Here is a 13,192-nt window from a genome sequence, read left to right on the forward strand (position 1 = left end):
AGCAATAATACAACAATACAGCACTAAGGCTATGGCTACCCTTGCAAATTTGCAGCGCTGCAGTAGGGTGTGAAAACAAACCCTCTCCAGCGCTGCAAATTGTGGCGCTGCAAAGCGCCAATGTGGTCAAAGCCCCAGCGCTGGGAGCGCGGCTCCCAGTGTTGTACGTTATTCCCCACAGGGAGGTGGAGTACGGACAGCGCTGGGAGAGCTCTCTCCCAGCGCTAGCACTTTGACTACACTTAGCGCTTCAAAGCGCTGCCGTGGCAGCACTGCTGCGGCAGCGCTTTGAAGTGTAAGTGTAGCCATAGCCTAATACAGTTGCTTTTACATAGTAGCCAAGTTTAACTTAACTGATGGTGGTTTTTGGTTGATTGCCAACTGAATTGTCCATATATGGTAGACTGAGGAGTAAATGACCAGTCTCTTATTTATAAAGCACTTCATTTTTCTCTTCTTGATGCTTGGGGGTTCCTTCGCTCTATACAGATATCTTCTGGTGTCCTTGTGGTGTGATATCTTCTGGTGTCTTGGCTCTGTGGGGTGCAACCTTAAACAGCTTAAGTTACTTAAAATAATAAAGGTTTTGTTTGTCTGTGTAGTGAGTCGGCCTGGCTCCCGGCCGCACCGGAGAGAGAGGAACCAGAACAGCCACCTCAGTGGGCGGAGCCATCACCACCTGTCCCCGCCCCCCGGAAGTCAAGGGGCGGGACAGGAAGTATAAAGGCCCGGCCCCAACGCTCAGTTGGAGCCCGGCGGCCGGAGAGGACAGACGCTCCTGCCCGAGCTCCTGCTAGACCGAGCCTTCCCCGAGCCAGGTATCCGGAGGTGAACGGACCGAGCCTTCCCCGAGCCAGGTACCCGGAGGTGGACGGACCGAGCCTTCCCAGAGCCAGGTATCCGGAAGAGGACTGGCCGAGCCTGCCCCGAGCTCGGTACCCCGAGGAGCTGTTGGAGCATTCCCCCGACCCAAGTCCGGAGGAGCTGCCTGAGCTAGCCGGCTCTCAGCACGGCGAGGAGCCCATGGTGTTGGATCCAGCGCCTGACCCCAGAGAAGAGCAGGTACCCGAGGAGGGGGAGATGGAGTGGAGCCCGGGGGTAGCCGACCCCTGTCAGGCTGAGGGCACTGACATGCCCATGTCAGTGTGTTGCGGTCAGGACCCCACTGACCGGCGGCAGTAATAGCCGCTACTAGGGCCCCGGGCTGGGACACAGTGGTGTGGGTGGGCCTGTGTCCCCCCTGCCACCCCACTCATGGGTGGCAGACTCCCCCTCCCACCAGCGTTCAGGCAAAGAAGCCTGCACTTACCTGCTGTGGCTCAGCGCCTGACACAAGGGCCTGAGCCCCTATATTGTGGTGACTACTCAGCTCCTGCTACAAGGGCCTGAGCCCTGGACTAATGCTGGGCTTTCTGAACTGCTGCCACTGCTCAGCTCCTGCTACAAGGACCTGAGCCCCTTGAACTATTGTTTGTTGCCCCGCCCTGATTAAGGGCCTGGGCCTCCTGAGACTGATGCCGCTGCTCAGTTCCTGAGGCAAGGACCTGAGCCCTGAACTGGGATTACTGCTCAGCTCCTGCTGCAAGGACCTGAGCCCCTTGAACTATTGTTTGCTGCCCCGCCCTGACTGAGGGCCTGGGCTTTCTGACTGTGTTATTGCTCAGTCCCCGCTGCAAGGACTTGAGCCCCTTGAACTATTGTTTGCTGCCCCGCCCTGACGGAGGGCCTGGGTTTATCTCAGTGACTCTGTGTGCTCAGCCCGGACTGAGGGTCTGAGCTTAGAACTGTTATTTGCTGCCCCGCCCTGACTGAGGGCGTGGGCCTTATTGATTGCTTGCCTTTGGTTCAGCCCGCCTGAGGGGCGGAACCCCTGGACCTTCGGAGACTGATAACGAACTGAGGCCGTGTAGTGAGTCGGCCTGGCTCCCGGCCGCACTTGAGAGGGCCGAGCCCCCGCACCGGACTGTTACAGTCTGGTTTTTACATTTCTCTTGTTTTTAGTAACCCAAATTTAATATACAAATTAATTTAGTGTCTTTGCAATGTAATAGGGATCAAATCTTTTAAAACACAAGCTAGACTTTTGCAATTGTTGGGTAGACATTCGTTTTCACTTCAGGTGCATTACTAATATATTATACTAAATGTGATGCTTAATGGCTAAACTAGCTGCTCACAATCTTCCAGGAGACGGTGTGTCGCTTTCCCTTCCTGAACACTTTGTCTTAGCAAAAGAGTTAGTAACATAATTATAACAAGCTTTTTAGAGTTAATTTGCTTGTGATCCCAATTTCACTTTTGTTAACTGTTTAGAACAGGCATCTCTGTGCGCCCGCCTGCTGGCCACCAGACAAGCAGCCGCCGAAATGCCTCCGCGAAGCAGTGTCATCAAGAGGTGTTGCTGCCGAAATGCCGCTGATTTTCTGCGGCGACGCCTCTTGATGACTCTGCTTCTCAGTGGCATTTCGGCGGCAACACTTCCTGGCGTTGCTCCTTCTTGGCGTTGCTCCTTCTTGGCGGCATTTCAGTGGCTGCTTGTCTGGCGCCCACGCTACTCGGTGGCTCGTGACCTGGTGCCCGCCACACGGAAAGGGTGGGGACCACTGGTTTAGAAGCGCAAACATTAGCTTCCCTTTAACGTAACTAGACGAGAATAAAAATTAAACCAAAATGAATTTTAAATACAGGTTGATGCAAATAATTTGAAGGTATTAACGTTTTCTGCCACTTGGTTGTGTTTGGGAGACAAAGGTGGAGACGCTGAAACGCTGCAAACCTGTTGCGATGGTTCGGTTAGCTTTATGCATAAATTGTTCTGTTTAAACATTTGTGCTATGACATTTTTGTCACTATATTTAAAAGTGCAAACAAGTTTATAAAAACCCAAAAAAGAAATTAACATGTTATTAATATTACCTTAATCTCAATGTTGAGGTTTCCCCTTACATTTTTCTGTCTTTGAATAAAAAATAAAAATGAAAATGCAAAACCAAACTGTGATTAAGAAAAGGAAATTCTTTGTGTTTGCAGTTGCGTTATTTGTTGGGGCAGAGACACATGTACATATCTGCAGGTCCCTGAAGCTGAGTCTGCCCAGAGCTGATCTGCAGCTGGGCGTGGCCCTGCCTGTGTGTGTGAGAGGAGGTGTTAGGAGCCTGGCTCAGCAAGCCAGGCCAAAGGGGGCCCGTGGCTGCAGAACAGGTGGACTCAGTGGTATCCCAGCCATCAGGTGACTTCCCAAGGGGTCCAAACGATCGCAGGAAACGGGCACTTTATTTGCCTTTTTCCAGCCCCCTGGAATCTCTTCCGTCCTCCAGGACTTTTCAGAGACAATCGCTCATGGCTGAGATGTCTCCTCAGCCAGCTCCTGGAGTGTTCCAGGATGTATTTCATCAGGCCCCGGTGCCATGAAGACATAACCTGTCTAAATGATGTTAACCTTCTTCTTTCCCTATTTTAGCCTCTGATCCTCCCTCATTCTCACTGGCATTCACTATGTTAGAGGTCCAATTGCTACTCACCTTTTTAGTGAAAACCGAAACAAAAAAGTCATTTAACACTTCTGCCATTTCCACATTTTCTGTTATTATTCCCCCCCCCCCATCACTGAGTAATGGGGCTACCCTGCCCTTCGTCTTCCTCTTGCTTCTAAAGTATTTATGGAATGGTTTCTGGTTCCCTCGATGTTTCTAAGCAGTTTAATTTTGTTTTGCACTTTGACTTGTCTAATTTTCCCCTACATACTTTGTGTTGTTTGTTCATATTCAGCCTTTGTAATTTGACCTAGTTTCCACTTTTTGTAGGCCTCTTTTTTGAATTTCAGGTCACTGAAGGTCTCCTGGGTAAGCCAGGGTGGGCTCTTGTCACACTTCCTGTCTTTCCTATGCAGTGGGATAGTTTGTTCTTGTGCCCTTAATAATGTCTCTCTGAAAAACTGCCAACTGTCCTGAACTGTTTTTCCTCTTACACTTTTCCTGCTGCACAATGCTCATATTTCATACAGAGCATCCCAGGGAAGATATCACATGAACAGTCATGATCTGCTGAATCCCATTGTTCTGTCCGAAGATGTATATCATTACTGTGAGTGAAGGTATGAGATTTTGCTGTATGGTTGTCACTGAAATATGTTGTAAGTTTGAGAGTCACTACTACTGGTTCCCCAGTGACAACGAGGGTGGCGATCCCTTCCCAGGAGGGTGTTCAGTGACCAGTAATCAGCGGGGGTGTTGTAAAGAAGGGCTCTTACAATGCTCTAAGAGGGCTGTGGAAGCTTCACACAATAGGGGATTGCTCAGCGTGACACAGCAAATCCCACCAGGACATGTCTGGGCTCGTGTTTTCCAGGCACATGGACTGAGGATATAAAATAGGGGACAGCGGCATCGTGATTTTGCATTTCTCCTCTCCCACCTACACGAGAAACAACAAGATCACTGAGAAGACAAAGACTTGAACTGAGGAGACTGATCCCAGGCTTAAAGGGGAAGCCTGTGTATTAAAATCTATAACCTACCTGCAACATCCAGTGGGGAGAGAAACATTGCTTGATACAAATACTGCCTAGTGTAATAAGGTTTAAGATTTAAACTGTGCTTACATTTGATTTTTTTTGGTAACCATCTCTGACCTTGTATGCCTACCACTTATAATTCATTTATCACAGATTTTTTTAGGAAAAGTCATGGCCAGGTCACAGGCAATAAACGAAAAATCACAGAAGCCCGTGACCTGTCCCTGACTTTCAGTAAAAATATCCCTGACAAGAGGGGTAGGCGGGTTCAGCACCCACTGCTGCTGGGGCTCCTGGGTCCCCCACCCCTGAGGTGCCTGGGAGCTCCAGGATCCCTCTGCTCCTGGGGCTGGGCTGCTGCAGGATCCCCTCACCCCCAGGCAGCTGGTAGCTGCGGGGAGTCCTCACTGACCATTGCAGGTCGGAAGCGGCGGGGGTCCCCTGCTCTTTGTGGCAGCTGGAGAACTGCAGGGTCCGCCAGTCCCCAGTCACGGCTAGGCAGATGCAGAGTCTGCCAGCAGGCTTCTGAGCAGGGAAATATGGTATATTCCAGAGGTGCAAGGACATGGCTCATGCTATTTGCTGGTGCCTTTCTCTGTGTGATTTGTGAGTGACTCAGGGAGCACTGAGGCAATCTAGCTGGGTGTGGAACGCTTGTTTTTACAAAAGCAGCCATCCGCATGCGGGCTTCACTGCTGTAAAAGTGCCTACGGGCGAGGTGCCGAACGGACAGCGTGCACCATACTCTGCCCAAGCAGCTGAATTTGTGGCTAGAGCAATAGCCCTTGAGAACACCCTCACCACTCAGGAGGTCACCATATTCACAGACTCAGGCTGGGTCCTTCAGTCCCTAGGGGATTGGGTTCCAGACTGGAAAAAGAGAGGGATGAGGTCTGCAGATGGGAACCCATAGCCCATGCTGACAAACTGACATATGTGTGGGTGTTGGCAGAGGCTGGGATACTGTGGTAGACATGGGAAAAGTCAGAGCACACAAGAAGGGAACTGAGGAGTCAAAATGGAATAATCGGGCAGATGAGGAAGCAAGGAGGGAGGCCAGAGAGGGAAAATTGTGGCAGCCAAGATATGGGGGAGGTATAGCTCCTATAGCAGCAGCCAGAAAAGGAGACTCAGTTCAAATAGACTTAATAACCCTCCAAAGCCAGGATCCCAGGCTGGCAGAGTTAGTGACAAAGGGAAAGCACCGGGACTGGAAAGTGTGGAGAATGAATCAAAATTAATTCTAGCAACTAAGGACGGGGAACCAGAAGCAGCCCGGGTGGTTCCTGCAGCCTTCAGAACAGAACTGATCTCCCTAGCTCGCGATGGGGGACACCGAAGAGTAGAGAAAACCTTAACCCGATTGCAGGCTACCGGCTGGTGGCCACACATGAGCAGCGACGTGCAGCAGTTTGTAAATAACTGTCTGCCATGTGCAGCCAATAATGCTGATCCCCAAATAATCAAAGGACCTCTGAGACATCCGAGAATAGAGAGGCAAGGGCCCGCCTGCAAATTGCTTTTATTGGGCTCCTACCCAGGGCACCAAGGGATAATCAGTATTGTCTGGTGATTGTTGGATTGAGGCCATCCCCACTCGACATAATACAGCTCAAGCCACAGCTCGGGTGCTCACTGAACAAGGAATAACCAGATGGGGCAGCCCAAGGGACATTGATTCAGACCAAGGGACTCACTTTATTGGGGAAATCACAAAAGGTATCTGCCAAGTTGTGACGTTATTGATATAAATGGGAACCATATAGAACATGGGTTGCAACCAAGGTCCTGTGGTGGCACCAAATCCTAAGTAAAGGGGGTCATATAAGGCGTCTAAGACCAGGTTCTGGGTTGCTGGTTATGATTATGCTGTCTGTATGTCTGTGTATCATTTTGTAGTTTAAGTATAAGTATTGGCTCTATACTGTCTATATTTTGTATTATGCTCTGCCTCTGGGAAGTGTCCCAGACAAAGCTAATGTTAGCCCGGCATAGCTGGCTTGATGGCCAATTAAAGGACCATCAGCTACACAATTGACCCATGGAGAGAAGGCAGACACGCCTTGTGACTCAGCAAAGTATGCAGGGACTGGCCCATGTGACTCCAGGCTCCATATTATTTTTGCTGTAAGTTTCCACCGTGAGGACAAAGGGATTCTTACACCTGGAAAGGTCTGTATAAGGCGGATGCATCATCTCCATCTTGTCTTCAATCCTGCTTCTGACCTCTGGAGGGACTTTGCTACAAACTGAAGCTATACACAAGGGACTGAGGACCCATCCCAGCGGGGGATGTATTCCAGAGACTCAAACTGAACCTGCAGTTTACTCCAGCACTGCTGCAAGCCTGAACTAAGAACTTTGCCATTACTGTATGTAATTGATACCATTTAACCAATTCCACCTCTCTTCTCTACCTTTTTCCCTTTGTAAATAAACCTTTAGATTTTAGATTCTAAAGGATTGGCAACAGCGTGATTTGTGGGTAAGATCTGATGTGTATATTGACCTGGGTCTGGGGCTTGGTCCTTTGGGATTGAGAGAACCTTTTTCTTTTATTGGGGTGTTGGTTTTCATAACCATTTATCCCCAGGACGAGTGCACTGGTGGTGATACTGGGAGACTGGAGTGTCTAAGGAAATTGCTTGTGTGACTTGTGGTTAGCCAGTGGGGTGAGACCAAAGTCCGTTTTGTCTGGCTGGTTTGGTTTGCCTTAGAGGTGGAAAAACCCCAGCCTAGGGCTGTGACTGCCCTGTTTGAGCAATTGGTCCTGATTTGGCACTCTCAGTTGGGTCCCGCCAGAATCGCTCCGTCACACAAGTGTTTGGGATTAAACAAAGGCTCCATATAGCTGGACACCCCCAGAGTTCAGGCCAGGTGGAGCGAACTAACCATACTCTCAAAACAGCTCTCAGAAAAGCAGTAAACCAGCAAGGGAAGGATTGGGACCAAACGCTGCCGTTCATCCTGGTGGCTACCAGGGGGTCCGTGGCATCGCACGGAGTAACTCCATTCAAGGTGATGACTGGGAGAGATGTGTGTCTCCCAGAACAGTGATGGGTGGATGGGACACCACCTGACAACCTACAACTCTGCATCCTCACGGACCAATGGATGCAGCAGCTGTTAAAAGTTGTTGCTGACACCCGTCGGCAGGTCGCTACAGCCTTGGGAACCAACATTCGGAAAATGGACAGAAGAATGGGTCCAGTCCTAAATCCCCAAGAATGGCAGGAAGGAGACATGGTTCTGTATCGACAAGGAAAGGAAAGAGCACATAATCTCAGTCCCATCTGGGCAGGACCTGTTAGAATCTGTAACAAGGCCAGTCCCACTGTCTAGCAGCTGGAAATTCGGTCAAGAAAGAAAAACATTCTGAAGTGGTTTCACTCCTCACAGCTAAAACGATGGAAGGGAAACCATCCCAGTCAGTCTTAGACGAGAGGGATGCTTATTTTTGGTTCCTGCAGGAGGAGAGCGTAATCATTCATGGGAAATGGGAATCCAGAGTAGAAATAGATAGTGACCTGACAACTAATCCCTCGGAGTCAGAAGAGGAGGAGTTAAGTTCAGAGCTGGACATAATAGAAAAAACTGAAGTGGTCCCATATGAAAATATAAATATAACCTGACTAAGTGTTACAATTAAAACAGCAGAAAGTGAAATAAATGCAATAAACTGCCTGATAGTCATGGGCAAATGCCCAGGCCCCAGCGTCAGGCCCAGATACTCTCAGCTTGAGAGAAACATGATTCAGACCTCAGAGAGTCTGAATAAATGTGAGCTTTAAAATGCTTTACCACTCCCTCCCTCTTGGGCGGGGGGAGGAAATAGTCTATGTGTGTTGTGTGTTGTAGAGTCCTGTGTCAGCAGATGTCCAACAGCCCTGCCTGCGATGTGGTCTTGGTTGTGTATGTTGCTATCTGGATTCTTGTGTTTGGGGGTCTGCTCCTCTGGTGTTGGTGCACCAAAAGCCCTTGTAATCGAGACATGGGAGAACCACACATGGAAGACACTGGAGTGCGAAGTAAACAATACCCTCGACATTGCTCCAAGTCCCACATGTGTCTCAGGAGAAGGTCTCCACCTCCCGATGGACACAACCCCACTTCCGTGAGGTTAAAAGGTTTGAACAAAATAAGCATCACTGTCGGAATGAGTGGGGAATCAACATGTATAATGGTTTGGACTGTAAATGATAGTCCACTTTGGCAGCTAAAGAATCCCAGAATGATTGGAATGGTGGAAACATCACTATCCTCATGCATTCCAGAACATCCCCTCTGTGGCCCGGGAGAGCAGATTTATTGGTGGGAGGAAATGGAGGATACCACCAGACTGACCTGCCTGAGAAAACAGCCCCTGGAGACAAAACAGTCCGATTTAAATTAGAAGATGCTGCCCACTCCATTGGGAAGCAGACAAATTGGGAAAAAACAGAATTGCAAAGAGTCACACTAGGAGAGGAATGGAAAATCCTCCTGTCCTGTTCCAACAGGAACCAGTGGCCGCTCAAAGAGGAGCACCTGTCCCCGCGATGTGGTTGGTCTGGTGTGCTAGTGAGGAAATTATCAACAGGCAGGTTAGCATGACAGGAACATGGCTTCTGCGAGGGCCTCGTGGTGTAAAAAGTTGCAATATTTGGGTTCTGGACCCACCGGTCCCCAGTTAAATAGGTCCCTGTGTTGTCCGTACCAAGGTCAAAAAGCAATTGGTGGCTGACCCTACTCACTCCCTCAGAAAGGTCACTCTAGACCTCAGCTTGACAAAGGTCTCGGCGATGGAGCCCAGGCTGTGATCAATTTGTTCTACCCTTATCTGAGCATTGAAAACATTGGATGGAAACACACAATGTTCCCAAACCAGACAAGTCTAGCAGGGGACATAGAAGGGAAAAGAGAGACTCCTGGGGAGCAGCTGGAACAGGACGCGCAGTCCTAGCAGCATTCATGAGGAGGGGCTTGCACACAAGATAACTGCAATGGGAGCTCACATCCAAGATTTGGCTACACCTATTAAATTCAATCAAATGATTAGGGGGCTGGAGCACATGACTTATGAGGAGAGGCTGAGGGAACTGAGATTGTTTAACCTGCAGAAGAGAAGAATGAGGGGGGATTTGATAGCTGCTTTCAACTACCTGAAAGGGGGTTCCAAAGAGGATGGATCTAGACTGTTCTCAGTGGTAGAAGATGACAGAACAAGGAGTAATGGTCTCAAGTTGCAGAGGGGGAGGTTTAGGTTGGACATTAGGAAAAACTTTTTCACTAGTAGGGTGGTGAAGAACTGGAATGGGTTACCTAGGGAGGTGGTGGAATCTCCTTCCTTAGAGGTTTTTAAGGTCAGGCTTGACAAAGCCCTGGCTGGGATGATTTAGTTGGGTTTGGTCCTGCTTTGAGCAGGGGGTTGGACTAGATGACCTCCTGAGGTCCCTTCCAACCCTGAGATTCTATGATTCTATGAATCAAGCTCTCTGCAATCCCAAGTAGCAAATATCTTAGAGGAAAAACCCAAGAGGAAGGGCATCGCCACCTCTTGCAGGCTGTTGGCACTCTGCAAGCTAACGCTTCTTTAGCCATGGCGTGTATGCAAATGCAAGTATGGATGATTGATGATTTGGGATGGTAGGAATGGGGTGCTCCCAGTAGAAATCAGAAGCATCATTTGGAAAAATTCCACCCAAACTAAAAGAGAGTTACAGGCCTGGTGGAACATGGTAAATTTCACCTATGATAAGAGTCAGAGGAAATCGCGGTCTTCGTTTTGCTAATGTCCCAAGCAGAAATAAAATGGGTTTCTCCTGTTGTGGCTTTAGGCCTCAATATTTATCAGACCATAATGGAACCTATCGACCGCAGAGTGTGGGTGGTGAAAGATGATCAGGAATGGAAAACAGTAAAATTGGAAGCCTGTTTAGAGGAACCTGGAATTGGATATGAATGTAACAAAAATGCCCTCCAACCTCAGGATGTATGTTTGGAAATAATGGAAGGAAAATGCTTTCATGCTATTAACCCATTTGTCAATAATAATTCTGTGCTTGTGTACCTAGGAAACTATAGTGTATATCTTAGAAGTTGGTGTCTATGCTTTTTGTTAATTTTGTGCAGAAAGTCAATCATAATCCTTATGAGAATAAATGTTTCTGTCATATTGTAGCAATTAGGGAATGTGATTTTGAATTTCATGTACCCACATTTAAATATAAGCAGTTAAAAGTCTCTTATATTTTGTATTCTATTGTAACACCTGTGCCCCTTGGAATGGATCTAACTTTACATGGATGGATCATAGCTTGGAATGGATCTAACTGCTTTACAAACATTGCTTGTACACCCTGATTCACAGAACCAGTTACATTCTGCAAAACAGGAAGGACGCAGAGTCCTGGTCACTGAGCATCCCAATGGCAATGAAACTAAACGAGTATTTGCCAGAATTGGCCAGGACCCATCACACCACTGGTGGGGAGCGTTATTGGGATGGTCCCCCACTGGCTCAGACATTCTGAGTTTGGCCCGACACCCCATCATAGTAATCTTGGGGTGCCAGTCAGTCGTGGTGTTTGTTACCAGCCTGATGACATGCTGGACCTGGCACAAAATCGGGCAATTGCAAGTCCCCCAACAGATGAGTCAGTGGTTACTGCCACCGGCACTCCTACCCCCGGGAAAGGAACATATCAAACTCATCACCCCTCCCTTACATGGGAAAGGAGGCTAAGGCGATCACTTGTCAGTTGCTGTGCTGGTGTGCTAAGTATGGGATGCCAACAAGAAGATCATTTGCTCAGTCTCAGCTGAGAGCCTTGAGCTTTTGTTGGATCTCAACTCAGGTGCATCCAGGAAAGGTTTGACAGCGATCGTGTAAAGGCCCCTTGTGTGAAAGGTGACCTTTAAGGAGGGGAAACTGTACAGGGAGATCTTGGCAAACCAGTAACAGTCCCTGAGTCACTGTTGCTCATTGCTCATGAACTGGCCAGGCAGCGGCCCTAGCTTAACCAAGGCAGGAGGGAAGGGGTTTTGGGTGCCACCGAAAGGGCAGCTTGACCCGAGTTCTTCCTGCTAAGAATGTTGAAATTGCTGATACATGTATTTTAGAAAAATAGGAAGCTTGTCTATATGTGCCCTCGGGAATGTTTGTCAGGGCCTCAGGGCCTGCACTCTCTAAAAAACCACATCTGATTAAACTGATGATCAGAAGGAAACCTCTTGCTTGATCTCTAAAAATTGCTTGCTTAGCAAGTTTTCTTTAAGTGACCTGCCATCGTATTCCTAATGTATAAGAAGGGGGGAAAGCTTGAAGTAGTGGACTCTTCAGGACAGTTTCCTCAGGGATGCTCCCCCTGGACGCATCTTGGGGTCCCCACTGGCAGGCGAAATCTTTGGCCAACAGAAGCCTGTCGCTGTGCCACTTGAGAGCCACACTCAGCTCTGATAATTATCGAGGGTTGGGGGTGTTTTACTAACCTGTTGCGGACGTGTGTAAGTGCTTGAGACTAAGTAAAGTTTAGCTTTAAGTGAAAGGACTCTTGTGTTGTCCTGTTTGTGCAGCCGTCGATCGGTTGGACGGCCGTGTGTCCCCTGATTTATTTCCTGACACCACCTCGCACAGAGTAAACTTAGCAAGAGCTTTGGGTTGAAAGAACCCCAGGAAAGAGGGCAGCTCTGTTAGCCAAAAGGGCTCGTTTCCCCCTGGAGCTTACCTAATTACACCAAGGAGGCACGGAGACAGGAAGACAAGTACCACACCCTTTATTGATCGGTCAGCTGAGCGGGTGTTCCTCTCGGCTAGTGCCAGAGAAAGAGACACACCTTACATGGCCAGATGGGCCTACCTTTATACCCCGAAACAAACAACTTAGCCTACGTTTGTCTACGTCATTTGGTTGACCTGTAGAACCTGTATATGCATCTGTTAGGGGATAATTGGATATGCAGGATACATATATCATTTTGTGGGGGCTACAAGATACATACAGCTGTTGAGGATATATTTGTCATTCTGAAGGGGACACAAGATACATCCGTTGACCCTTTATACTAGATACTTTGGATGCATACATGTGAACGCAGCTGCATACACTTGGGGAGCCAACATATACTTGGGGAGCCAAATAAAACTGATAAGCGAAATAGCTGACTTAGGTAGATACACGGCTTTCAGTTTAATGAGTTCTGTAAGCTTTCCAACACAGTTTGGACAAGCATAACATAACTTTGGTTTACTCAGGCCTAATACGGAAAGGCTTCATTAGCACTATAATTTTCCAACAACTCCCCCCTTTGAGAATACTCACCAAACCTTTTGGCTGAGTTTTCTCACACTTTGAGGCCAAAAAGCAATGAAGCTCTGCAGAAATATTTACAACTGCTCTTTTAAGCTTAGTCACCCCCAACCCAGGAATGAATGCATGGACAAAAGAGTGGAACCTTGTTCATTTAACAACTAAGGGATCGGGGCACTGACTATAACTCAGGTAGGCATACTCAATGGTTTAATTTCCCAGATGCCTCGGTGAATAATTTAGTCCCATATGCATCCTCCCCATGGACCCGGCAGGATTCGGTATGTGGGAGCCCACATCCACCCTAACCGGTCCATATGCTTGGAAGGAGCACTGTAAATGTACACACTTTCATCCAGAAAGTGTCCAAATATGTTTCCATGACCACAGA

The sequence above is a fragment of the Mauremys reevesii genome, linkage group 1 (genome assembly GCF_016161935.1).
Source record: "Mauremys reevesii isolate NIE-2019 linkage group 1, ASM1616193v1, whole genome shotgun sequence".
Lineage (NCBI taxonomy): Eukaryota > Metazoa > Chordata > Testudines > Geoemydidae > Mauremys > Mauremys reevesii.